The following is a 27157-nucleotide window of genomic DNA, read 5'->3' as shown; positions in this document are numbered from 1 at the left end:
TCAATAATATAAAAACCATCCTTAGCTCACAGGCCATACAAAAACATGTTACAATTTGCCAACTCTCAGTCTAGGCTGATAGTTCTTAAACTGTGGCCTTTGGTACCTTGCGGGGGGGGGTTCCTTCCTCCTAATGGTATCTGATTCAAAATTTTGAGTTCCTGGGCGCCTGAGTGGCTCAGTCAGTTGAGCGTCTGCCTTGGCTTGGGTCATGGTCCCAGGGTCCTGGGATCGAGTCCTGCATCGGGCTCCTTGCTCTGCGGGGAGCCTGCTTCTCCCTCTCCTCCCCACTTGTGCTCTCTCTCACTATCTCTGTCTCTCTCTCTCAAATGGATAAATAAAATCTAAAAAAAAATTTTAAAAAATTTTTGAGTTCCTTCTTTGGTTGTTATGGACCAGAGAAATGACATGAAATGCCCTAAACATACTGCTATGCACATGTAAGACTACTTACTAGTAATCTACTAAATGATTAATTAAGCATTACTTAAATTTAATTATTAAAAACTAAAACTGATCCAATACTAGAATTTTTCCCACCTCTTAGCCTTTTTAGCTTTCACAAAGATTACATGTTATATCCTCCAAATTACGTCACAGACACTATACGCCATCATAACCATAACTTTTATTCCTTACCACTTACCATAATTGTAATTAATTTGTTTAAAATCTGTCATTCCCACTAGACTATAAGCTCTGTAAGATCAGTGGTCAAGTGTGTTTTTTTCACCACTGTGTACCCATAGCATATCTGGAATACTGCAGGTGGCTGAGAATGAATTATGAATTGCTTCTTGTCATTAATTGCTTCAATTCTTGTTTTTTAATTATAAAGAACTTTTCACTTAGCTTGAAAATTATCAATCCAGGGGCGCCTGGGTGGCGCAGTTGGTTAAGCATCTGCCTTTACTCAGGTCATGATCTTAGGGTCCTGGGATGGAGCCCCGTGTCAGGTTCCCTGCTCAGTGGGGAGTCTGCTCCTCCCGGTCCCTCTGCCTCTGCCTCTGTCCCTCCACGCCGCTCGTGCGTGTGCTCTCTCTCAGATACATAAATAAAATCTTTTTAAAAAATTATCAATCCAGTTTTTTGATGGTTGTTTACACTACTGTTTATGAGATTTCAGATATTTTAGGCTATAATTTTGCACTGGCAGGTCTTTAAGACAGCATGAAATGTGGTTCTAATATGAGTCATTCACACTTCTATTATTAAAAGTTATATGAAATTCACTCCTGGGGTGAGGGGTGGAGGATTGAGGGGGAGGTTAATGCTTTATTTTTACCTCCAAATTCTTCATTGGAAAGTGGTCAAGAGGTTTAAGAGCCATTGTATTTGCAAGACATATGATCTGTGAATCCTAGAGACATTATCTTTTCATTGACAGCCTTTGGTTCAGGAGTCAGGGACACTTAATTCATGCTTCTTCTCTACCGTAAGACTAGACTTTCAGAACATCCTGCTAAGCCTCACCTCAGTTCCACTTGGGGTGATGCAACTTGTACTAGCTGTTTCTAAGGCAAGATAGGAGAAAGAAGGAATCCTCCCGGCTCAAGATAATGCTTCCAAGTCATTAGCTCTCTGTGTGTTTTGTTTTTACAAACATGCAGGTACAAAATGGAGCTCCAGGGATAATGGTGCAAACCTCCATGTCTCAAAAGCAGGCTAATGTGAGAATGAGCAAGACTTCCTTTAAAAATGTCAGGACCACTGATCTGTACTCAACAGCGTCAGATACAGTTTTGGTCTAATTAACCTCAGTATTTCTAGCACTTAATCAAGAAAGATCCAATTCCAGTGGCTCTTATTTTAAACTATTTCACTAAAGGCAACATTAAGGTAATTTAGGTAAAAGCAAAATTTAAACAAAACAAGGAAAAGGAATGTTAATTACTTTAGGGAAATGCGTAAACTCCCTCTTCATTGAATGCTCAATGGTTATTTGTTCTAATTGCTCTTTAGTGAGTATTTATTGTGCACATTCACAAGCTGCTCATTAGAATTGCTGATTTGATGATAAGAGGAAATCTGCAAAACTACCATTAAGTTCACCAGATAGAATCTTGTGATCCTTTTTGTCCTTAACTCATTTGGCAACCTCTGCACAAAGTTTTCAAAGACTCTAAAGACACAGTTCTGCCAAACCTCACCCTGATACTCTGATACGTATTCAGAATTTAACCTGCAAGTTTTACACAAATTGACCCAATTTGCAAAATTGAAAGAGGTGGCTAAATTGTTCCTGACACTGTTAACAAGTCCTTGAAAAGAGATAATCTTGTCAAGCTGTGATGTCTAGTTATCTCAAAAAAACTTAAGGAAGCTGTTTTTATAAGTGTGGAAGTGTTTGTAAAGGAGAGAGCTGCTTGGATTTAAACTGTCGCTCGCTCTTTCTTTTTTTCTTTTGAGAAAGAATATTATAGTACTGACAAAAGAAAAACTATTGTTTTGCCTTCCATCTTTGGCCTAGCTGATACAAGTGAACATCTCTGAGAGGGGCCTTCCTCTTGTCACCATCTATCCAGATCCTACCTGTTCTTTGATTCCAGCTGAAGCCCTCCCCATCCTACTTCTGCCTGAGTCAGCTTCCAAATGCATCAGCCCTTATCGATTCCCTTTTCCCTCTAAAGCAGCATTGTCTCTGATGCTCATTATATCTCTTATTTCTTGGTTCTTTTGCCTTTATTTAACTGTTCCTCTTCTCCATAATCAAGAGGTCTAGAACAGTGCTTTATTTCCTTTCAAACCAGGAGAGGGGTGGTATGAGGAGCTACTCTTAGGGTACTACCGGGAATGGCCAGCAATCCCTGTACCAATGGATGGAAGACTACTCCAAACTTTGCCATGAAAGAGAGAAGAACGCTCAGAGATGAAGACCCTTTGCTCTTCTTTGCTCCTGCTCTCCTTATCACTGTTTCTCAAGCACATTGATGTGTGACCAGGGGTCTTACAGAAACTGAGAGGATTTATGGGAAAGATAAGATATGCTAATCTGCATGGTCTACTAAACATAGCCTAAGGGACAATACACACATCTCTTAGATCACAGGGCGGCTATTTGGACTAAGAGAGCTTCCCGGAAGGTAACTCCCCACTGCATTCCAACAGGCCTCAGCATTCCAAAGGCCTATGCCCTTCTCCAAAACCCTCCCTTGCCCTCAGAGGCCTCTGTGTTACATTTTAGCAAGACAGGTATTATGGCTGATTTCACACTCTGCATTAACCCCAACAGGGTACTGTGAGAACATCAACACAGATGGGGGGAGTTAGGAAAGACTGCCCAGAGAAGATACCCCAAAGCAACATTCTGTCATTTGTAGGCCACTGCTTAACCCAATGATCCAGCAAAGGCTCTCCTTCTCTTCATTTGCTTTCTGCCTATCCTTACAACTTTCTTTTTGAAAGTACATCCACTTTATACTCAATATTCTTTTGGTTCTTCTTCATTGATAAGACCTCCTTGCTTTCTTCCTTGTAGTGGCAGAAAGCTGAGCTAGAAACAAGTCTGCTACAGGTTTAATGGGTACTCTGATGTATTTTTATTTTTCTCGTACACCTCTGTATTATGTATGCCGTGGTGCTACTGCATACGGATGGGTTCCAGGTCACTGGCTGGCAAACCTGTACTCCAGTTGTGGAGTGATATTTCACTTGCAGACTTCACTGTCCATTGAGCAAGTATGTTATTTGTGTCAGAACAGAAGATAAATAAATAACAATGCAGTAGACATTCCACCCAGGGGTTTTTGTGTTCTGTAAGCAAGTGTAATAGTATACCCACTTTACGAGTAGTGTTTGAGGATGGAGAAACTTTGCATATTTAAAAAGCATAGAAATGAACTTTCAGAAATGAACAATTTTATCTCACAAGGGAAACCCGGATTTTAAAAAGGCACTGCTCTTATATAGTCACAGTCAGAAGCAGCATTCTTTATTTGGAGGTAAAAAATTAAACATAGACATACAGGCAAAAAAGACACAATGAAAGCACAGTATAGACATTAAAAGAGTTGAAAGAAGAGACATGAGCCTTATCACTCAAACCACATTGACTATGAAATATATTGCTGTCAGAATGTTCTGAAATGCTCTTTATAGGATACAAATTGCGGGTGTGAAAAAGGCTGTGTGAACATTAAGGCTTTTGCATCACTGACAATATTTTTAACTATTTAATATTTTGTTACATTGTGGGCGCCTGGGTGGCTCAGTTGGTTAAGTGTCTGCCTTCGGCTCAGGTTGTGGTCTCAGGGTCCTGGGTTCGAGTCCCATGTGGGGCTCCCTGCTCAGCAGGGAGTCTGCTTCTCCCTCTCCCACTGCCCCTTCCCCCTCTGCTTGTGTGCTCGCTCTCTCTCAAATAAGTAAATAAATAAAGTCTTTTTAAAAATGTTTTTAATACTTTGGCATTACTTTGGATTTTAAGTCCTCCTTCCTCCCTTCCTTTCTTTTCTTTTGGATAGAAAAGTAGTTCCTAGAGAGAAAAGAATACTTTATGCATTAATTGTTCTGAACCTTCTATAAGACATTTTTTGACCACAAAAAGACATTCCACAATTCTCAAAGATGTGAGACAGAAAACTGCAGGGAAGTAAAGCATAAAGATCTTTGGGTGGCTCTGGATACAATTTACTTTGGTAATTCAAATAAAATTTGAATATATATATATATAGAGAGAGAGAGAGAGACAGAGAGGGGGAAGGAGAATATAATACAAAGTCATATCTGAGTTTGGGCAGGCTGGTCAAAGAGGAAAATGCCCTACTCCTGTTCCTGCTGCTGACATGTGACACACTATGCTTTTCCTTCAAGTTCTGCAAAACACCTTATAAAGACAGACTGTTCCCTTTGGTGCATCTCCCCATGAATGTTTTTGCTCTTTTGTTTTGTTATTTAAACTGGTGACATAATTCCGATGTTGTCTGCCTTAAAGGACCAGTAACTACAGGGGTAGACTTGGCAAAGACATATTATAATTTAGATTTCCGTGTACCTAATCTCATGTTTCTGTCCTGTGAACAGATTCCCATCTGATCACCTTTTCCTGCTTTTCTAAGGAGAGATACTCCTCATACTGATATCATTTATGTTTTTGTTTATTGGTTCTCAAACTTTAGTGTCCATAAATAAAACTCGGAGGAGCTAATTTGAAATGCAGGTTACAAGTCACCAGTCCCAAAGATGCTAATTCAGTGGGCCTAGGATAAGAATTTTAGTAGGATCTCCAGTTATTGTGATGCAGAATGTTTCTAAGACCATACTGTGAACAGGGGCACCTGGGTGGCTTAGTCGTTAGGCATCTGCCTTCAGCTCAGGTCATGATCCCAGGGTGCTGGGATTGAGCCCCACGTCAGGCTCCCTGCTCAGCGGGAAGCCTGCTTCTCCCTCTCCCACTCCCCCTGCTTATGTTCCCTCTCTCGCTGTCTCTCTGTCAAATAAATAAATAAAAATCTTTAAAAAAAAAAAAAGATCATACGGTGAACAAAACTGGCTTAGTGAATTTAAGAAAATGCATTCCCTTTCCTAAATTATGTGTGCATATTAATTCCTATTATCTACTGTGGAATACAGTTTTTATGTCCCTATACATGGAATTTCAGATATCCTAGGTGTGGGAAATATTTAGGAGCAGAGTAAATAAAAATCTACCTGGCAAATGAAGGTTATAGTGATTGAAAGGAAAGTTTTTAAATGGTGTTAAAATATGTATTTCTTCTAGAAAGCATTTTTTAACACCTTAAATAGAAAACAATCGGGGGTCAATCTTATTTGTATAATGCTGCCTCTGACTGTGACTATATAAGAACAATGCCTTTTTTTATCTTAGTTTCCTTTGTGAAATAAAATGATAGCTGTTAGCAACTAAAAAAAAAAATACTGTGAATAAATCACTTTGGAACAGTTATCTAGGAAATGGACATCATCACTCTCCACTCCATCCCTTGGTGTTTCATACCCATGCCATATACCCAGGTACTCTGGGTTCAGAAAGCAACAGCTGTGTGAGCAACATCCATCTGTGTGGCACCAAAGAGAAAAAAATGGATATGAGGGACACTACAAAGGAAGAACTGATTATGAAGGAAGAGCCTTCAGTTCTTCCTGACTTCAAGGATAGAAGAGGCTTAGGAGAGATTTAAAAGTCCTACTTAAATCAGAGGTTTCAAGCTGGGTGATAAAGAGAATCATGATGCCACCAACAGAAATAGAAAAGAGAGGAGCTGATTTGGAAAGCAAAATGATGTGTTTCAAGAGATAATGAAATTTTCAAACTGATGACAGGATGAGATGCCCAAATAGAAATGTCTAGCAGACAACCACAGATACAATACTGCTGCTAAAAAGATGGGACAGCCCTAGAGATGGTGATTTGATTATTTTCATTTATGCAATGATTATGGCAATATAACGGATGAAACATCTGAAGGGAAAGAGTGAAGAAAGACAATCAGAAAATATGGCTCTAGACCTTTAAGGTAAAAAGAAGAGAAGCCAATGAAAGCAACAGGAGAACAGTAATTAGAGAAATTGGATAAGAACTGTAGTAGCTCTGAGTAGAGGTCAAGGGATGAAGAGAATCCAAAAAAGGAGAATTTCAACTGCATGAAGAACAAGACCAAAGACCAATGAAAATGGAGACCAAGAAAAAAATTAGGTTTATAAATTTGGAAACTATTAATATTTTTCAGTAGAGCCAGATTTTAGGATAGTGAGGAAGTCAGAAAGAGTAGTGATACCAGCACTGGCCAATAGAAATATAATGTGGACATATATGTAATTTAAAATTTTCTGGTAGCTACATTAAAAACTAAAAAGATGAAATTAATTTTAGTAATATATTTTGTTTAACCCAAAATTTCAATTTGCAGTTAATAGAAAAATTATTGAGAATTTTACATTGTTTTTATCTTTTGTCATCTTCAAGATTTAATGTATATTTTACATCTGCAGCACATCTGAATTTGGTTGCTGTATTTCAAGTGTTTAAGAGCCACACATGAATAGTGGCTTCCTCACTGACCAACTCAGAGAACAGAAAGTAAATATGTCCCATGCAACATGGTAAAGACAGGAATGGGTCTTGGAAGCCAGTAACCAATGTTAGAAGTGGGGATAAAGTAGACTAAATGGATTATCTGAACCTTGGATGAGAAATGGGAGGACAGTGGCAGATACAGGCCTTAGAAATGACATTAGGGAGCAACGACCAGACCTCTGTTGGCAGTTCAATACACTACAAGGAGAATGATAAATGAGGATAAGGCCACTGTAAATGGGTTAAAGGGAAGGTAGTCCTATCAGAGAGAGTCATATTTAAGTTACGATGAAGGAAATATTTCATTATGAGTAACAGCAGTGTGGAAATAAATGAAGACCAACCAAATTAACTGGTAAAGGCTATTTATTTAGAGCTTGCTATAGCAAAGAAGTTAGCCACTATTACTTGCATTTTGGCAGGCGCTCAAACACAGGCAGGGGAGCAGGAAAGTTTTATAGTGGAAAAAAGGAAAGGCTTCACATATGCCTTGAACAGAGGCTGTTGGCATGGGGAAGCCATATGCTTTCTAACTACAAGTGGGACATCCTATGTGATTGGTTAGGGGTACATATTTAGCTTTCTCTGGTTGGTCCTAAATTGGAAACAGTGAAAAATTAGGAAATTAGTTATTTGTTATTAATCAAGTCCTGGCCATTTGGGGCAGATTGTAACAGAGGTTATTTTTGGTTTCCTTGATTGTTACCAGAGACAGCAATCTGACTTCCTGTCTGATTTATAGCAAGCTGGCTTCCTGGGGTGCTTATGTTAGATAATGGGTTGGTTTCCTGCACAGGTTGCTGCAAATTATGGATCAGAATTCTATTCATATATATGGTCTGGCCATTGTCCATTTGTATATTCAGTTTCTCAGTAGCTTTCCTTCTATTATTCATTGGAACACTGTCCTTTCGAATTTCATATAGCTCAGGAACGTCATACGTTGGAAGTCAAAAGACCTGGGTCATAATCTCTATTCTTTCATTAATTAGTAATATTCCCAAACTCATCATAAAACTTCCCTGTACCTCAAATATCCTCATCCAAAAATGAAAAGAAATCAAAGTTTTCAGAAATTACAAAAAGAAGGCAGGAAGACAGAAAAAAAAAAAGATGTCAACCACAAAACAGAAAATTAGCAATGCTTTACCATAAGTTAAATGTAATTAAACAAGAAATTATAGATATAAAAAATTTTAAAACTCAGTGTAGAAATGAACAAGCAACAGAAATATGTGAAATAGTTAACTAAAGAATGGGAGAAATTTTTTAAAAAAGAAAGACAGAGGGGTGCCTGAGTGGTGTGATCAGTTAAGGGTCCAACTCTTGATTTCAGCTTAGGTCATGATCTCATGCTCAGTGAGGAGTCTGCTTGAGATTCTCTCTTCCTCTCCTCGCCCCTCCCACTTGTGCTCGCTTTCTCAAATAAATAAATCTTTAAAAAAAAAAAAAAGAAAAGAAAGACAAAATTGCATCAAAAAGTAAGACAAAATTATAAGATATCCATGTACCAACATAGGCAATAGATGAAAATCAAAGGATATCATCTGAAACTCATGAGCTAAACAGAAGCCTAACAAAGGAACAGTGGTAATAAGGGCATTATATTAAAAAAAAATTATTACAATTAGTGTAAAGGTAACCACAAGAACAAAGAATATAAACCTTCCTAAATATCAAAAACAATATAAAAAAGGACAAAGAAAACATGACAAATGTGGATGACAGAGTCCAAAACTACCAATGATATTAACAAATTCAAATGGACTTAACTAACATATTAAAAGAAAAACTTACTTCAACTTACAGAGCAAATCCCAACTCTATGCTGTATATAAGAGAAACCCCTCAAACAAAATAATCCAAAACTTTAAATATAAACAAATGGGCAAAAGTATGCCAAAAAAATGCAAACAAACAGAAAAGGAAGGAGTTGTGATCTTAATATCTCACCAGCTAGAACTCAGTACCTTAAGCATTAAAGAAGACAATAAAAGACAAGTCATTATGCAAAAGACCATGGATATATAACAGCTTTGAATATTCATGTACCAAATTTCACAGCAATCATTTTATAAAGCAAATACTATAAGGAATGCAAAGAGAAATAACCAGAAACAAACATTAATATACAAGGTTAATATACATTCTCAGTCCAAGACAGGTCAAGTGGACAAAAAATAAGTAAATAAATAAAGATACAGAAGCCCTGAACAACATAACCAATAAAGTAAATTATATGAATATATATCAGATTTTGTAGCCCCAAAAAAGAAAATATATCTTCTTTTCAATATACCTCCTTTTTAAGAGCAGATAAGCTTTCATGAAGACAGACCATATATTATGGTCCAAAGAAAATCTCAATGAGCTTCATAAAGTAGAAATGATACAAAGATAATTCTCTGATATTAAAACCATAGATATTATAACAAAATCAAAACATAAATAGGCCTTTCTATCCCAAGTTAACTATTAGACAACTTGAATCAAAGGAGAACTGAAATTTCAGAATTATTTATAAAAATAATGGAAATGAAGACACTACATATCAGACTCAAAGTTAAAGCAGTTAAAGCAAAGACCAGAGAGACGAATCATAGCCTTATATGGTTATACCCACACAAAATGAAAGAATTAAAATAAATATCTACTTGAATTAATAGACATTCATTCCTTGCTCTTAGTATTTATTTAATATCACAACAATGTCAATTCTTCAAGAGTAATATAAAATTTAACTCTAGAGCAGTTAAAAAGAAACAGAACAAAGAAAGAAGGAAATATATAAAATAATGGCAAAAAATGAGTTATAAACAAAAAAAATAGAATAAATACATAAAAGTGATGTTTTTTTGGAAAGAATCAACAAAATACAGAACCCACTAGCTAATTAATCAAGCAAAACAGAAGCACAAATATATAAAATGAGAAATAAGTAAATAACTGTAAAAAAAATTTTTAAATATCATAAGACATTGTATGGCACAACTCTGTGCACATAAACTGTAAAACCTAGATGAAATATACATTCCAACAACTGACCCTCGTAGATATAGAATGTAAAACAAACTAATTTCCATGGGACAAATAGAAATAGTTTATCAAGACCCTAGCCTACAAAAAGCACAAGGCCAAAACAGTTTCACAAGGGAATCCTAGCGAACTTCCAAAGATTAGATTATCCCAATGCTCCTATGTTCCAAAACAAAGAGTTGGGGGGGGAATCTGCCTATTCTCCTAAATACCTCTTTAACCTGACCCTATGATCTATTCCCACTACCATTGCCTGAGCACAGATTCTCATAATCTTTTGCCTGGACTCTCCATTCCTTCTCTCTCCAATTTTTCCTACAAGCTGATGCTGGGCAATTACTTTTTTGAAAAAGAAAATATGATCACATATTTTTTTAACTTTCTCAATCTAAATGTACTGCTAATTAAGTTACAGGTGTGAAAACTACAATTGGAAAAACTCTGCTATCATCTTAAACACATTCTAAGTCAGATTTTGTACATGTTGGGGCTTAGGGGACTTTTGATACATCCAGGAAGTTTCTTTGGGAGACATTATAGAATTGAAAAGATTGAAAACATATCAGAGGAAAATAAAGGAGGAAAAAAAGAGAATTTAGTGGGGGAAAGTTGAGGATATGCAACAGATCTTCCCAATGATTTTGTGGGGTAAATAACTAACCATCTTTATTTTGAGACCCTTCTCTCAGAACTTTTAGCCGAGGTCACTCACCTAGCATGTGATGTAGGCAGGACTACAGCCCAGATTATAGATAACTATGCTGGCATTCCACATACACTGCCTCTTTCTTCATCTAACAGTCCTTAGTAATCCTGTCCTCTGAAATGCCATGGCTTCCAATACTGCTTCCTGTTGATAGCCCACTTCTCTTAGATTACATTATGTTCTCCTTAAGAGCAGGAACCATACTTTACTGTACTTTTTAATCAACAAAGTTACCTAGCACAGCAAAGCACTAATTTCTATTACAGAACATTTTTGTAACATTATTATTATAATATATATTTTCTTAAATCTAATCGATTTCTCTGAAGACTGGCACATATTTTTTATGCTATTTTGCTACTGAAAGACATTGAGAGGAAGTGTGCTACACACATAACATGATACACATAGCAACCTTCTAGCTTACATATTTTTTTCTTAGGTCAAGGGCAATTTCAAATATTTTGTTCCATTATCACCATCAATAGATGACACGGTTAAAAAAAATGGCAACCATATTCTTATTATTAGTTTGAATTGTTGTCCAAATGTGAAAATCATGCTTTAAGAGCCAAGAAAACCAGATGAGGTGAGAAAGTACCTTGATTAATTTAGTAAAGTGTTCTCAACTTGAAGCATAAATAATATTGTGCTTCATCTTGACTACTCAATATACTCTATACCTTCAGGCTAATATTGAGTAACTACCTATTGTTAATCTTTTATATATGTTTAGTATAATTCATTTTTTAAAATACTGTATCACTAAAAAAGTTCATCAGTGCTCATCATTCAGATTAACTAAAGAGAAGGCTAACCATGGTAAAAATTTGAATGATGAATAATGTTAAAGTAATCTTACTAAATATACAGCCTAATTGCATGATACCTAGTTGAGTTCTTCAGAAATTGCTTCAGTGAATAAATTTGAAATTAGCATATTTGTAGTTGTGTCCTTCCAAGGTACATGGAAAGTTTTTTAACACATATCTCCAATTTTGTTAATACTGCCAATTTTCTTAGGAAAATTTTTTTTTTGTAGATGGCACAAGAGAAATTTTTTATGTAGATGGTACAAGAGAAATTTTTATAGATGTTACAAGAGAAATTTTGACCAACTAATCACAGGATGTAAATTCACTGAGTGTACATGAAGCTTTACTTGCATATAAATTGCTGGGACATTTAATTTGGTGTGCATTTCTAGGTTATTTCTTCATTTATTTATTCACAGAAATTCAAGTAGTCCTCTTTCTAGAACTTGGAGAGGTGAAAATGTACATTTGTGAGAGCACTGTGATGTTTACACACAGCTACCACGGATAAGGAAAAAGGATTGCACCACGGTTGCATTAAAAGGTAGTTTCTGGGGGCGCCTGGGTGGCTCAGTTGGTTAAGCGACTGCCTTCGGCTCAGGTCATGATCCTGGAGTCCCGGGATCGAGTCCCGCATCGGGCTCCCTGCTCGGCAGGGAGTCTGCTTCTCCCTCTGACCCTCCTCCTCTCATGCTCTCTGTCTCTCATTCTCTCTGTCTCAAATAAATAAATAAAATCTTTAAAAAAAAAAAAAAAAAGGTAGTTTCTGGAAGTAACAGACTAGAAAAGAATCCAAAATCTAAAAACAAGTCCTAGCTAATTAAATAAATACCCACAACCATAAATTCTCTTCACCAAAGACTTATTAAAATTCCAATTATTGAAAAAATTAGAACCCTTGATACTCAATTGAGCATTCACTATGAAGAAATAAATATTCAAATGACACATCTGATTATGTCTTTTAAAACTACTGCATTTTCCATTTATTTTGAAAGCCAAGATAAATATCCCTCAGGTCCTACCAGGAAGAGATAGCTCACTCAAACTGGATAACTGAGGAAAACTTAGTAGACTACAAAAGCATGGGAAGTGTTATGGGAAATCAATTAGGAATAATGATTTACCACAGGGCTAGCAATTGTGAGGAGGTATTACTACCCTACATCTGATGGTGTGAAGGGAGAGAATGGCTGCTCAAACCTGGAAAGAGAGGGGCACTAGAGAGGATCCATAGCCTTTGTAAGAGGGACCAGACCAGCCGACTTATTATGATCTAACAGGGAGACCCTTAAAGAATAAATGCCCTGGACTTACATTGCAGGGAGATTTCCATTGGCTGAATGTAACCAGAAGCCAGAGGGCAAAAGAACTCTTTCATGTAGTTCAGCTAGGTCAGTACCTTAGGGCACAGAGAACAAAAGAGTACATAGTGAATCTGAAGGGCAAATGGAAAATACCCAATGTAGTACTCTTTTGCTGCAGGTAACAGAAAAATCTAACTCAAGCCTAAGCAAAGAAGGTTATTTATTGACTTATGTATCTGAAAACTACAGGTGTAGCCCTATCTTCAGGCCCAGCTTCATCCAACATCTCAAAGGATGCCACTGGGGCTCAGTATCTTCCCATCTCTCAGCTCTGCTCTCTTCCAGGTAGACCTTATTCAAAGTTTCCATGTGGTGGCAAGATATCTGACAGCAGTTTAAGATTGAAGTCCAGAAAAAATAGTAAAGGAATAATAATAAAGTAAAAAACTTGAAGTTCTTTCAGCAATTTAATCAGAGTTCCTGGGCTTGACTCTCAGGGGCCAAGTCACTGCCCATTCCTAAGCCAATCAAGTTTATTAGAGGAACAAAACATGATGACTGGCCTCTACTAAGTCATATGTCTATCCTTAGACTCAATAAGACACCCAAAGCCCAAGGACAGAGAATGGAGAAAGAGTGGGTACTGTTACCAGAATTAAGAAAAATGGATGCTAGGAAGCTGAAAGACAACAAATAACCACTAAGGCCTATGTGGTAATCCAATTTGCTTCTCAGCTCTCAATTATCATGACATTCAGGAATATATGAATCCATTAGTTTGGGCTGATAAAGTAGCATTAGAAAAATGTGGTAACAATTTCCACCTTTCTTCTAATTTCCACATATTATGCCAATGATGCCATGACACATTTATTTATATGCAGATAAATATATGTTAGTACCTATATAAATATGCATATAAAACTCCCCATCATGCCATAATTTGATTTGTTTTGCTACTGAACATTTATATTAACTTTCTATATCTATAAGCACAGTGCATATTCTCCTTAGGTTGCTAATTCCTGAAAAGAAGGAGCCATTTCTGTTTCAGTTGTTAGTTCGATTTTCTTCCCAAACTACTGGCATACAAGGATGAATTAATAAGTCAATTTGATGTTAACAATGATAAAATTACACTTTGGGGTATTTTTCCCTGAAGAAGTATCAGTTTTTTCCCCAACATAAATGGTTTTAAAACCCAAATTATCACACTGTCACAGAAATTTAAAGCTGGAAAGGCCCAGATTACTTAGGAACTGAGCATCAAAGTTCAAGTGACCTTGTGCTAGACAGCATTTTAAAATAAATCTTGAAGAAATGAAAGTCTATATCCCGGAGAAACTGCAGTAGAATAAGGTAATGAGTAGAACTGTTATATTTTAACCAGAGACACTAAATAAACTTGCAGGCCATAGTGAATTTTATCATGCAAGTGGCAAGGGACTATTAAGGCTGAACCTAGATGTATATCCTCCTTACATCATTCTGTTTAGGGAAGAAAAGCTTTAGCCAGGTAGATACAGGAGTCAGTGCTCAGATCACACTGACAGAGTAAGTGGAGTTTTTTATGGCAGCTATGTATTTGCTGATAAGACAAAGTGAAGAAAGCAAGTACTTAATCACCACATCTCTAAAATGATACAAAAGACTATTTTTACCTGTCTACTGTGCTTTTTTACCTTTCCTCTCAATAATGTACCTACATATTAGTTTTTAAATTGCTTACCTACACAAGGTTCATTAGCTTCTCATAGGCTGGTAGGCTGGCTTCATGTTTATTCCTCTATAGAATGAGCACATCTCTAAAATTATCCAGTAATGAAGACGCTCAGAAAAGCAATTGGGGAGCAGGAAATCATTTTCTTTTAGCCTGTTTAACAAGAAACAAACTGAGATGTATCAAAATGAAAACCTCAATACAGTAGTCCTCCCTCATCTGCAGGGATACATCCAAGACCCCCAGTGGATGCCTGTAACTGTAGATAACACTGAACACTATATGTACTATGTTTCTTCCTATACATATATAACTATGATTAAGTTTAATGTATAAATTAGGTAAGAGATTAACAACAATAACTGATAATAAAATAGAACTATTTAATAATACATTATAATAAAAGTTATGTTAATGTGATCTGTCTCTCTCAAAATATCTTATTGTACTGTACTTGTCCTTCTTGAGATGTTACGAGATTTAAAATGCCTACATGATGAGATGAATGATACAGATATCACGATTTAGCATTAGGCTACTATTGACCTTCTGACCATACATCAGAAGGAGGATCATCTGATTCCTGACTGCAGTTGATCATGGGTAACTGAAACTACAGAAAGTAAAACCATGGCAGGGGCGGGGGGGGGGGGGACTACTGTACTATTTAAGATTGCTTTCCCTTTGTCCCTTTTCTCCTCCCTGGTTGGTGTTGGGCTGGGGGACTTAAATAATGCCACTATGACATCCAAGTGGAAGGGTTATCCACTTTGGATTTTAACTGGTCTCATTTTTGAAGCTGGTTTCCTTGGAGATCATGTTTCCCCACTATATTAACAATCTGCTGAGATGTGACAACACCCTCTTTTGATCTCTCTCCATCTTCCTGAGGGGTCTTTCCACCCTGGCTGACTGGTAAACCTCCTGAAAGTCTGTTGAGTCCTTCATTCTCACCTTTCTCTTTTGTCGACACAGAGAACTACTCACTGCTTTTCATATACCTCTTAGACCTAGGGTTGTCAGGAGGCACTTGCTGTGCTATACCATTACTCTCCAGTTGCTATGGTGTGGTGAGCCTCAGCAAGCCTACCAGAGTCCCAAAGAGAAAGAGTAATTCACAGAGAATAAATCCATCAGAGGAAGAAGGGAAGAAGGGATTTACCACCTCTCTCTCTTTCTGTCCTTGCTCCAAAATTCATTCTGAGGCAGAAATGTACATAAAAAATGCTAAAGCTCTTTCCTTGCCTCTCCCTCCATTCCCACTCTAATTCTTTGTACATATTTATAATAACTGTTTCTACTGATGGATTTTTTTAACCTAGCTATGGGTCACATTTTCATGCTTCTTTGCATGTCTAGTAATTTTTGATGGATGCTGGACATAGTGAATGTTATTGTTGAGTGAGTTTTATGTGTTTCATTAAAGGGAGTTGAGTTTTATTCTGGCAGGCAATTAATTTACTTGGAAATTAACTTGGATCATGTTGAAGCTTCTTTTTCAACTTTGTTATGGTGGCTCTAAAACAGACTTTATGCCTAGTTTTAGCCCTCAGGACTAAAACTAAAAGTATAGCCTTTTTAGGATCTCTATTTAATTCTGAGTGTCAACAGGCCTGTCTACCCTAGTTGGTCAGAATTCAAACATCTCCTAATCCTGTGAAACTCGATGGTTGCCCAGCTTACAGCTTCCCTGTAGTTGTTGTTTCTCTGGCCCTGAGGGGTCTCACCCAAATACATACAGCTTAGCATTCAATCAAATACACAAAGGGACATCTATGGGAATTTCCAGAGTTCTTTCCCTGCTTAGCTCCCTCCTCTTTGGCCCTCTGCCCCATAAATTCCAACTGCTTAAGACTCCATAAACTCTGATATCTGTCTCTTCCACTCAGTGAGGCTGCCATGCTCTTTCTGGTTCCACCTCTCTCTACCAATGTCTAGTCTAGTAAATGCCTCCAGCCAGAAAACTAGGCAATTGTAGGACTTACCCCGCTTGATTCCCTTCTCTCAGACACTGTGGTCTTGCACTGACTGTTGTTATAGTCTGAAAACAGTTATTTCATATATTTTGTCCAGGGTTTTTTGTGGGTTTTTTTTCATTGTTTATAATAAACAGGTTAGTCTGGCACCAATCAGTCATAGTCATAGCTTGACTGTGACTTGACAAGTGAAAGTCAAGGCTTTCGATTTTCTCCATTTGTAATATTATTGGCAATCCCTAAAATAATGGGTATCCTTCTATGTAGGTGTTCAACTGAGGAGAGGATCACCATTTAATCATTTGGAACAGAAAAAAACATCAACTAATAATTTATAAATCATACTGTTATACTTTATCTCCAATTTCCATAGATTTAAAAACTATATTGTACAGTTAATATTGTTGCTATTATAATGACTATAATCCAGATATCTGATGTATAAAATAGGACTAGAAGACTCATTCACAAAACAAGACAAAAGAACTTACTAGAAGGGAGAAAGAAGATGAGAAGTAAAAGTGACTTCCTAGAGAACAAAGGAAAAGCAACTTCCTGGAGAACAAAGAAGGGACTAAGTTATCCTCCTTTCTAATAAAACTGAAGAATCTCAGACTTTAATAACATAGGAGCCTGCAGTCAATGACAGATTAGGGCGCTGGTGTTTCCTTACTGCATGACTTGGGGAAAATAAAACATAATGCACTAGAAGATAGCAAATAGAGGCTCAAGTGAGGAAGATCTAAGAGGATTTTCCTGGTTCCTTCCAAGACTTGAGATATGATGTGGTAAGGCTAGCCCTAGAAAAGTGTCACATGCCCTAGGTGAACATGGGTCTAACATGAATCTTAGGAGAAACTGAAATGAACACTTACGATTGTTTTAGGAAAACTGAGAGAGGTTATTCAACCTAAATAGAAAAGCATGCCAAAAAGTCTCAGAGTTCGGAGAAGAGGTAAGGTGTCAATGTTTGAAAAAGACAAACAGGTAAATAGGTTTATAAATATAGAGATTGCCCAGAAATTTCAGCAGCAATATGTTATCAATCCATTCAATATTTTTTGTGTAAAATATATTTTTGTTTAATCATTTTTAATACAATCTATCATAAGAATACTTGCTCACAATTCTACTCTCTCTCTCCATGAACATTGGGAAAGGGGATTAAGCTAATTCAGAATATTCCATAAAATAAATTTGCAGTAAATGGTAAAAAATTTCACTGACTCAGTTCTTATGCCACTAATTCCAAGGGTCTTACAGAAACTCTTTTGTTATATAGTTCAGGAAATGAGTTATCCTTAATTTGGCCAGAAGTAAGAGCCAATGGCAAAGCATTTGGAAATATTTTAATTATACAGAGATAATCAATGCAATGGTATTTGTTACTGTGAAATTATACTATACTATTGTGAATTTTTTTCTCCTCTAAATCTTCAAATTGTAACAAAGATACTAGTTCTTTTATACTGTGAAACTGGTAAAAGCTATAAAATAATCCACTTTTCTTCCATATCTAAGTCCACAGATACAGAATTAAGGATCAACAGCAATAGCCATTCATGCTACCTTTTTTCAATTAGGATGTTTCTATGACTTGTTCATCACTGAATTCCCAGCATCTAGAACTGCATGGAACAATAGATATTCAATAAACATTAGGTAAATGAACGAACTACCACTCTCATATTCATGCTAGACACCATGATACCAATGAAAATACAATAAATTCTGGATCACCAGCTAATGAAAGGTCCAAGTATCATAGAAAAATAATAACAAAAACAAAACCAAGAAAACTTTCCTAACATCATGGTGCTTGGTTTTGTTTATTATTATTGGGGAAAGGGTATTAGTAGCCACAGAAATGGGTTGAAATGATTAACAGCAAAACCCTGGGCTGCTACAATTAGGAGTGATGTTTTATAGCCCAAAAAAGGAAGTCAACCAGAGTCAGTGACTCATGCAAAATGGTAGATAATTTTTTACTCAGTGCTAACACAGAAGTTATCTTGCAGAAATCACTGCAGTGGGTAAGAAATCTCCTTAAGTTCTAGACCTTAGAAATAGCAAAATAAAAGCACTGCAAGCTTAGAAATTCTGTTGATAAAGACCCTTAACTGAAATTAATTTCAAACCAAAAGACACTGAAATGTTTATAATCCATATTACAATTCTGATATTAGTAAGAAGTGATGATTCAACTCAGAAAGACATTGGGTATGAACAAAAGTAGAACCTGGTGTATTGATCAATAGAGAATTTCTAAACATTCCCAGTTCTTCCAGCTATTCTTCATACAATATGGTCTCCAGATGCTTCACCATCATGAGATTGTATTACTCCAAATAAACTTCACTGTCTTAAAATGAGGCATTGAAGTACAACACAATAGTGATGGTTTATTTTGTGTCAACTTGGCTGGACCATGGTGCCTGGACATGTAGTCAAACATTATTCTGGATGTTTCTGTGAGGGTATTTTAGGATAAGATTAACATTCAAATTGATGTATTTTGAGTAAAGCAGAATGCCCTCCATTATGTGGGTGGGCCTCATCCAATCAGGTGAAAGCCTGAACAGAGTAATTGACTGACCTCTCTTGAGCAAAAAAGAATTCAGCCAGCAGATGGAGTTTGGCCAGCAGATAGCCTGCAGATTTGAACTGCAACAATGGCTCTTCTTTGGTCTCCCACCTGATAGCCTTCAGGCTTCAACTGCAGCATCCACCCTTCCTGGGTTTCCAGCCAGCCAACCCACCCTGCACATTTTGGACTTGCGAGCCTCCATAATCACATGAGCCAATTCCTTAAAATAAATCTCTTTCTATACATATACACACATGCTCCTGGTTCTGTTTCTCTGGAGAACCCTGACTAATACAACAAGGATGCAGATATTTGTCCTATATGCACAGAACACTTTGGAAAAACTATCTTTAGAGACATAGTGAAATTACTGATTAACAAAAGGTAAAAGACAAAAACCAAATACAAACTAGGAGAAGAAAAAAATAAAGAGACATATATGACACACTATGACATATCCTTTATCTGAGTGTGATATCTACATATACATATTTGTACATTGTCATTGATTCAAACGTATTTATTTAGTACCTCATATATGCTGGCACTGAGCTAGTTATTGAGTACCGAGACATGAACAAGACAGATAAGGCCCTGCCTTCACGGATCTTAATGGGGAATACAGATAATAAGGAAATAAATTATGATAACTGTTATTATGGGAAAAAATGGAGTGCTGTGATAGAGAAGAGGCTATCTTTGAGCTGAGACCTGAAAATAGAAAATTTTAAAAAGTGAGGGAAGAGCATTTCAGAAAATACCAAGTACAGAAGCTCTAAAGCGGGCAGAAAAATTGGAGTATTTGGAAAATATCAGAAAATCTATGTGGTTGAAAGAAAAAAAAGAAGAAAATCTATGTGAGTCCTAATGATTTATAGAGAGGGTTGAAAATAAGGTAGGATACACAGGCAGAGACCGAATCATAAAGGGCTTCATAGTGAATTTATTAGGGCAAAGAACAGAGCCCTCCTGAACTTGGAAATCAGATTAGCATAATACACAAGAATCCCCATCTGTAGAAGTGGCTACAAGCAAAGGAGAAAATGGTGCGTGGCTGGGAAGTTTGAGAAATACTCAGTTCCAGAGTGTTACAGTATAGACATACAGAAGAAGGACTAGAATACGATTATAACTTAAGCTGAAACATAATCAATGATATTGAACTCCACCTGGAGAAGTCATCTGTTAACAAGTCTGAGATAGTCCTCAAAGGTATCTCTCCAGCCATCATTTAGTACATGCATGGTGGGGGTGCAGGTAGAGGAGATTAATAGGTTGAGTTCTCATTATATCTCTGTCACTGCTTCAAAAAGGTAGTTCTACAGTTATCTGTTTGTATACTGGGCTTCCATTTTAAGAAAGTTAAAAAAAAATCACTGAAAACTGCTTCAGAACCAGCAGTTATATATATATATGTATATGTATATATATACATATGTATATATATGGAGAATATATAACTGCTAATAAACAGAAAGAGAGAGAGGGAGGAAGGGAGAGTGTGGGGTGCCTACGTGAGCAGAGTATCTGATAGCCTTAATGGAAATACTCATATAGAGGAAATAAATGTATCAGATTACACAGTTTGATGGAATTAGTCATTAACATCACTCAACAGACTGCTTTTGCTCTGATTCCACGCTCACAAATAAACTGACTATAGTTGGTTTCTCACGGGAGAATATATTGGTATTCAATATCAGTTTCTGGTCCGCATAGCGTCTATATTTCACCATTAAAATATCATCAATATGGTTTCTAAATCAGTGTCTAGCTAGTTTGGTTAGTGTCTATCTGTTTGCTAAACCTGCATTGAATTTCTACTCTTGAAAAATAGGATGCTGAATGCATAAACGACATCATGGAACTATCACACTGAGACTACCCAAGACTAACCAGCCAAACTGTCTCTGTGACATCTATCTATCTATCTATCTATGAATCTATCTATTGACTTTTATTTTAATTCCCGTGTAGTTAACAGGTATACAATATAGTGACTCAATATGGCTGGTCTCTTTTCTAACCGCAACCAACTGGAACTAGAGAAACTCATTCATTTACAGAGACCATCCATAGTAGGAACTCACACTTACCAGCAATGCAATGCAATAGGAAAAAAACTTCATACTGATTTCATAGAAAAAGATGTACAGTGGCTTAAAGAAAGACATGAAGTTTTAGCACTTGGATTGTTTTTATTATAAAACAGAGAATGTAAAGGGTTAAATCTTAACGTTCATTGTGTCCAATCCCTTAGTTTTAAAGGTAGCAAGACTTGGCTTGGGAGATTAGATGATCTGCCCCCAAGGTGCAGCCCGGACTCCTGGCCTAAACTGTTTCCACTATGATAACTCCCTATCTCATGGTAATAGTTACCGACACTCTAAATCTTCTCAGAGCCATTGAACTTCATATTTTCATTCTATGCAATGATGAGTAAATTTTAAAATCATGTTTCCTAAGAAACAAGAGATATTTAGTCTCCTATAAAAGTTTTTCCCTTCTATTATAAGCAATATTTATTTAGTTAATTCCAACCCATACAGCAGCCAAAGAGATCCTTTTATAATGAAAGACTTAATGTGTCTTTTGGCTTAAAACCCTAAAGGAATGCCCACTCCACTAAGAGTAAAAGCCAAGGTCCTCCCATAGCCTATGAACCCTGCACTTTCCTGCTGTGTTCCTACCATACTGTCTTCCTTGCTATTCCTGAATACACCACATACCTTCCTGTCTTAGGACCTTTGTACTGGCTGTTCCCTCTACTTGGAACTCTTTTCTCCCAAATAAGTTAAATGACTAATTTTTCATCTCCTTCAAGTCTTTGCTCAAATGTCATCTTCTCAGTGAGACCTTCTCAGTGAGTCCTGATAACGATTCCATTTAAAACTAATACACCTATCCCTCCGCATTTCCAGTGCCCCTTTCCCAGATTTACTTCTTTTTCTATAGGATTTATCACCTTATAATATACTGCATCATTTACTTATTTATTATGTTTATTGCTCATTGTCTCCCTCTACCAGAATGTAATCTCTTGAAGGCAGGAATCTTGGTGTATTTTTTTAACTATTATATCCCTAAAATCTGAAACCGTGCCCAACCTTCAATAAATATTTGCTGAATTCATTCATTCATTCATTTATTCAATTAATTGTTTTTGGAAATCAGACCCTTTATATCTACCAAAAATCAAATGTTGTATCTAAAGTGGGTAGGATCAAAGTTTAATCTCTACCCAGACATGCTTTATCTTCTAATGGATTCCATTAAGGAGATGACAATATACTACTAGAACAATAACACATTTCTAGTCTCTGAAATTCTCCTTTGCTGCTGCTTTCAATAAAATAAAAAGAAGTTACTATTTAATAATTAAAAGGTGATCAATTACTCTTTTTCAAAGAAACATCCAAATTGCATTAAAAATGAGTATCAAGCCAAGCCAGAATGTATTGACAAAGAACACTGTTTATTTAGCATCAAACTGCTTGGTTATAATCCTGACATGTTCCCTGCTGGCATAGTATTCTGAGAAACAGCCACAAAATGAGAATCTAAGAAATGTGTGTGTTTGTATCTTTATAAGCTGTCCTGACAAAGTACCTGAAGATAAGCACACTGACCTAATCCATGTATCACACACGTCTTTTTAACTGTTTTTCTTCCCCCAACAATCATGATGGATTTGTTCTGAAATATCCTCATCCTATTCCAAGTCTTTTTTGTAAACAAAGACAAACACGGAAAAAAATGGCTGGCTGAGAATAGCACTACAGATGGCCACAGTGTATGGTCCAGCATTACACGTCTCTAGGAGCGCCACATACATCATACATGGATTATGATGTAAATGCAACAACCCCAACACCCTCACCCCACCTTGGAGTTGTGCAATGTTCACCCCTGGGTCTGTTCAGAGCTAACTGGCCTAAACCGTAACTAAAATTAGTGATGATCTTTCCTCTCAGAAAAATTCAAAATTACTGAGCTAATCGATCCTAGACCATGAGATATGAACTAACTTACATTAAAATAATATCATCAAAACATTTACCAATAACTAAAATATGGAGAAGGTGTTAGAGACACAACTATCTTAAAATGACTCTACACAGTAAATCGCAATTCCCCATCCCTGAGTCCTTGTTTAATTGGCAGTAGGTTTTCTGGTAAAGGAGAGAAAACTTGATACCCACAATGATCTTACAGCACCCTCGTGTGGATAAATATTTGACAATGTTTTTCTCAAAGAGGTGTGTTAATCTGTGATATGAAAAATAAGAAGAGAAGGTAGTATAATCCTTTCAAACAAAGACTACTGGGATGAGTGAACCCTTATCAGAAAAAGTCTGAATTATTTCTCTAATAATGAGGATGAATTTTTGGCTGATCTAGCCATACTTTCCATTTAGTATTCCTCCTTTTTCCCTGAGTTAAACCAGGGTGACTCCATATATAACTCTGAATAGAACAAAGCTACTACCTTCTATGGAAGCAAAGCTGCCTCTTGCACTGTGTGCCTATGAATAAAACCAAGTGGCCCCATTATAGGGGGAAAAAAGGTTCAAGGCTATCTTTAGAAGTTCACATAATAATATGTTTTAAAATAAGTTCCATACAGGAATATTTACAAACTATATTCTTAAAGAGCATGGTTTCAGCTGACCCTCTAGATGGTATGGCATGGTAGAAAGAGTACTAGATACATAGATAATGTGGATTCTAAAGTTAGTTTTTGAACAAATTCTTAACCTTTCCATATCTCTTTTTTAATTTTTTAAATGACAAAGTAGAAAGAGCAGAAAATACTAGTTGGTGGCTTCCCAGTATAGTCAAGATTCCTTTCGTTCCAAACCATAAATTTACTCAAGCTGGCTTAAGTAACAATAAAAAAAAAAGGATTTTTTTTAAGAAAAAAATTGGGGAAAAAATTGCTGAAAAGTTAAAGGGAGGAGTATTAACATATCCTTATGGTCTTACCTGGGTCTACTCACACTTCCCTGATACAAACATCTCATCCTTAACTCCAGGGGAGGATGAGGCTTTTTGAAATTGTTTACATCAGAATCAAGAACTAGAAAAAAACCTGTCTATAGATTTCGTATATAGTCACAGATTATCTGTGTAAGTCCTTCCCATGTGGCAATACACAAGTTTCTGAGATCCAGACAGACTTCATCTTTTGCATATCGTGTCACTAGCAGCTCTGCATGTTATTTTGGGGAAACTTGGGGGATCCAAGAAAAGCTACTTTGAGATATGCTGCTTTTGCCTTTGCTTTTTGTGGCTACCTTGCTCTGGCTAAGTTTTTGTGTTCTTTGCTAAACATTTCATGTGTGTGTGTGTGTGTGTGTGTGTGTGTGTATTCTCACACAGAGGAAACAGGGGTCTCTTCCCACCAATATATAGCCTACCTGAAATTATACACATAACTAAAATATTCCTACCTACCTCAACTTCACACTTGCTGTCTCCAGAACACATCTTTCTTTTTCACATCTCTACTTCTTTAATTATGTTGCTCCCTCCTCCTGGAAGGCACATACTTGCCTCTTCCTCTCCTCTCTTACCCCCATCAACTCCCACTACCTCATCCCCCAGAAAAATAAGGGATCTAAGCAGACACCTAGTAGGTGTCCACGACAGTAGTACTTACAATATGCCCCATTTCTTCTTATGTCTGATCCTCTATTGGACTGTGCACCACTCAAGAATCAGTTGTTTTCATCTTTGTATCTCCAAGGCCTAGAGAGTATTTGTTAAAAGATGTTTATTGTGTTTATTTAAAAATGGAATTTGATATCACAATAAAAATAGGCCCAGGATCCAGACACCAAAGATCTGTCTTGAATGCCTTAACTGCTCTTCTTTCCCATAGTCACTTGATTATTCATACTGCTTAATCTGAAAATCTTATCAAAAAAGATTTTTAAAAGATTCTTTTAAAGGTCAAACCAGTAAACAAAAAAATTAGAGCAAGAAGTGAAAGAAAAGTGTTTTCTATGTCCACCTTGAGAAATCCTGAATATGGGACTGGTTTCTCCAAAATGAAATGCAAAACCAATCCCCCTCACTTCCTCTCCTCATTCCCTCCAATCCTGTCAACCATCCAGTACTCAGTCCCCTCCAAAGTCAAAGGATACTATCCCAGCAGAAAATTAATTCAAATCCATCTGTAACTGAAAAAGGCCTAACCCCATGCTGTGGAAGTAGTATTTGAAAAGTGAAGAATAAGGTTGCCTCTGGCACTTACCTACTGTGACTACCTCCATTTAAGGCCAGCACCAACCAAAGATAGGACCCAGCCTGAGTTTTGATTATACCTCCTGGAAGTTTTGTGGGGCTTTTTCCCCATCATTACTATGTGTACAGCAAGTATTCAATAAATTTCACTCTTGAGGAACACTGCTTACCCTCTAAAAGCAGTTACTTTCTCCTCTTTCCATGGTCATACCACAGCAATTTTAGATATTCAAGACATGGGGTGGTTGGAGTTTACTCCGGTGTTAAAATTAGGAAAAATAATAGATCCCATAGGGATGAAGGCATGTTCTACTCAAGAATGGCTTCAACAAGTTGGCCTTCTCAGACTAAGTGCCACTGTCTGGCATCTGGTTCTCAGATACTGGGCTTCTCAGTCCCTCCAGAGATAATTAAATCTTTAATAACAGATCACCTCTAACTAAAATCATATGACTTACCGAATGTCTATATAGTTCATTTTGGTGGTTGGCTTTCAGTGACAGCACTCTCTTTCCTAATATCAGCCATTCTCTAGAGCTGTAGCTTAACACAAATCAGTCTGTACCATTGAGTAAACTTTCCTTATGTGCTCATAGTGGCTTGAAATGTATTATCTTTTGAACTTGCATCCTTCTTTGTTGCATCTTCTCAAGTCTCAGTAAACTATTTGTCTGGATTTTTCAAAAACAGGGTAGAGGCATACACTGTATTCTGGACAGGGTCTTCTATCCAGGTGATGAGACAATGAAAACACACAGCTGGAGAGGAGGCAGAATAACTGCTACCATTTATTTTTGTTCAAGAGGACTGTACTAAACTACACATATTTAAATGGCATGGATTTTAATATAGTGAAATAAAACAAAGTCATATTATCTCAAAATCAGAGGAAATTAGGCCTTCTGTATGATAAATATACTCTTTCCAGCAATTGTCTGTGAAGATCTATTAAGACCAAGGTTGGAACCCTAACTCTAAACTTTTACCAGCTGGGTGATATTGAGCAATTTATTGAGACTCTCGGGCCTGTTTCCTCAATCTCTAAAGTGAGAGTATAATGAGTTAAAGCATTTAAGTTCTCAAGTCAATAACTAAGGGGGGGGAAAAGGCCTAAATCACAATTACCTTTGTAAATCATTCGAATTATCCATACATACAATATATTGACTTTAATGTACACAACACTACACTGTAAATCTTATGGGCACTAAGTTTTTAGAAGCCACTTAAATAAGCTAAAGAAATAAAAAAAAAAGAATGCATATATGCATATATCTAGACATTAAAGCCATTCTGGTTTTAAGCTAACTCTAAATTTAAATCATTACAGTGAATGGAGTATGGATGGAGAACACAATTCCGGTGCTTAATGTTAGTATCCTTTCTTTCTTCTGGCCTTAGACTTCCAAGAAATCTCCCAGAGCAGTCATTTTTATGTGGTTATGTCTGAGACGTAGATAGTGACTCATCCAGCGAGTACTCTGAAGGAAGAACCTTTGTAACTCGTTTGGGGTTCTCGCCCTGGCACTGGCACTTAGAAGCACCTCAGTATATAGGTGGGTGAATTATTATTTAGCCTAGATTTGAGCCCGGGCCATCTCAACGTAATAATAACATCATAGAAATTTTAAAAAACAAACTTCTCACACATCACTACCTCAGAACGGTAAGCAGCCCTTAGCTCAGGAAATGCTTAGCCCAGCGCTTCCGGCTTCCGTAGTCTCGCTC

General features: G+C 36.8%; 1 long non-coding RNA gene across 1 annotated transcript in view; it reads right to left on the bottom strand.

Annotated features, from left to right (window-relative positions):
• Positions 1–27151, bottom strand: part of LOC110582704 — a 104568-nt gene extending 77417 nt beyond the window's left edge. The window contains exons 1-2 of the long non-coding RNA XR_002480460.1: positions 27087–27151; positions 24843–24931 (exon numbers count right to left, since the gene is read on the bottom strand). This is a non-coding gene — a long non-coding RNA (uncharacterized LOC110582704). The remainder of the gene's footprint in view (positions 1–24842; positions 24932–27086) is intronic.
• Between the last annotated feature and the right edge of the window lie 6 nt (positions 27152–27157).

Source organism: Neomonachus schauinslandi, chromosome 1, assembly GCF_002201575.2.
Source record: "Neomonachus schauinslandi chromosome 1, ASM220157v2, whole genome shotgun sequence".
NCBI classification, from domain to species: Eukaryota; Metazoa; Chordata; class Mammalia; order Carnivora; family Phocidae; genus Neomonachus; species Neomonachus schauinslandi.
This window is presented reverse-complemented; position numbering and strand designations above follow the sequence as displayed.